The 2,433-nt window shown below is 40.1% G+C and overlaps 1 pseudogene; it reads right to left on the bottom strand.

The window, feature by feature from the left end:
* Nucleotides 1-284: 284 nt before the first annotated feature.
* On the bottom strand, nucleotides 285-1,322 carry LOC149145890 (polyadenylate-binding protein 2 pseudogene; annotated as a pseudogene).
* Nucleotides 1,323-2,433: the final 1,111 nt, after the last annotated feature.

A 2,433-nucleotide genomic window follows, 5' to 3' on the forward strand; every position in this document is an offset into this window, starting at 1 on the left:
AGCTCGGGATGCTTCATTAGAAGATGGGAATGGGACTTCTCTCATTACGTTGCATGAAGTGATTGTGGGGTAAAAGGAAAATGGGAATGAGATTTGCATGAAAATCCCTGGTTGCCTTGCATGAAGTGATTGTGGCATAAAAGGAAAAAGGTTCTCTCAATGTGTTATCATCAATGCTATCATGCAAATGTTTTAAATAAAGATTTGCAGATTTCTTGAGTGCTTTTCCAAGGCATCATTTATTGCCATCAATTTAAACTCTGGCTGCATCATCTGCGTTTTCTTCAATTGCCCAATGGATTAAGCAATTGAGAGAAATAAGACTGTAGCTTTTCTCTTCTCTCCTCCTTTGGCTGAGCCAAAGAAACATAAAGAGGCTTGTCTATGACAACTTTCTTATTCATTTCTGCCAAAGCTCGAGATGCTTCATCACGGGATGAGAATGAGACAAATCCGAAACCTTTACTGTATCCATGAAAATCCCTCATTACCTTGCATGAAGTGATTGTGCCATAAATAGAAAACAGTTCTCTCAACTTGTTATCATCAATACTATCATCCAAATGTTTTAAATAAAGATTTGTTCCGGATTGCCCCCTTAATTCAGATTTTTTCAGTGCTTTTCCAATGTACAATTCCTTGCCATCAATTTTCCTGCCATTTAAACTCTCAACGCACTTTGCTGCATTGTGTGCATTGTCAAAATTGACAAATCCAAAACACTTTGACTTTCCAGCTTCATCCCTCATCACTGCTACACTGGTAATTGTTCCATACCTTCCAAAGTAATTCCTCATATCCTCATCATTGATGGAGTCTGGTAAATTATTAACAAACACATTTTTAAACTTGGCTTCTCCATTTGTTTGTTGTGAGTCTGAGTCTGAGTCTGACTCTGGCTTTTTCATGAATTTTGTTTGTTGTGGCTCTGGCTTCTTCTTTTTCATGAATTTTAATTCTTCTCGCTCTTCCTTTTTCATAAATGGGGCAACATAAACCTGTGTATCGTTTATCAACTCACCATTCATACATTTAATTGCATTTTGCGCTGCTGCTTCGTTCTCAAAATGCACAAATCCATATCCTTTGGATTGTCCTGATGCATCTGTTGCAATCTTAGAAGAGAGAATGGGTCCGAAAACAGAGAATTTGTGATAGAGGGTTTTATTGTCTACTGCTTTGTGAAGATTTTTAATAAATATGTTTGCGGATCCAGAGTTGCGGATGTTGGGGTCACGGTGTGAGTACATTATCCGAATAGGCTTTCCATTAAGGGGTGTAAAATTCAAGCTGCGTAAAGCCTCGCTGAATAGGTTACTCATGTTTCTTTCTATCTAATGCAAGAGAGCTGTCATCCTGTCTTTGCATTAATAGATTAGATTTGCAGGTTTCTGTACTAGTTGCAGCTGGCCATCACATGGTCTTGTGTGTCTAATAATGTGGTTAGTATTCTCCATATTCACCTAAATATCTAAACTGTGAGCATTGGTGGTCTAAAGCCTTGTAGTTTGAGGGTGTTCATGCATGTCTGGAGTGAAACAGAGTAGAAGTGGTTATCTGGCTTGAACCAAACCATCATTCCTTCCATTAAACCTTGCAACAATAGTTGAATTTATATGTTACCAGGCATCTCCGAGCTACAACCTAGGAGAGTTTCTTGGAATCCTAATATAATTGGCACCATTTTTGGGGAGAGGAGATTGATGCTCAGCTTCCCTGAGAGAATGACACAGATCCAGCTTTGATGATAGATAAAGTTTGGACACATTTTTGGTTGTAATCATCTATCTGGCAACTCTATTGGAGGATGAACCTCGTGGCAACTCCACATCACAGTTTTGGCTTAGTTTGTGAGCCATACTCGGAGAAATTCTCAGAAATCACCAGCTGACCCATAACCTGACCCTGAGAAGATTGTCAAGCAGAGAAAGACATCACAAAAGGGAGCATCAGGATCAGGTAAGCCTAAACAATCTTATGTATCTCTACCAGAAAGGCTTGTAACAGAGCATCTACATGTTGAAAATATAGCCTCTAGTACTAGCAGTGAAGGAATATTTTCAGAGAATCATAAAGCTCCCATTCCTTTAGGTCCTCCTTTGGATCTCAGCCCAAAGGAAACCTCCCCTCCTATCCATCATATTCCTTTAGCCCTGACAGTCATCTCTCAACTCCCTACCTTTCGGACTGCTAGCACCCTTCCATCCACCCCAGTCATGGCAGGTCCACAAGTGCCCACCAAAATGGAAAGAATCATAGCTGCTAGGTATGGACCCCTGGTCCTACCTATTCCTTTGAATGCCATGCCTGCAGGAGAATATCATAAATACATGCCTAAGTTCACTGGGACAGAGGGAGTAACAGTTTAAGAGCACCCTGAGTCCTTTTATAGCTATGCTGATAACCTAGATATCAGTGAAGATGATGTGTGGA

Source organism: Pinus tabuliformis, chromosome X (genome assembly GCF_031772625.1).
Source record: "Pinus tabuliformis cultivar Carrire ecotype Pingquan chromosome X, CPIR1, whole genome shotgun sequence".
Lineage (NCBI taxonomy): Eukaryota > Viridiplantae > Streptophyta > Pinopsida > Pinales > Pinaceae > Pinus > Pinus tabuliformis.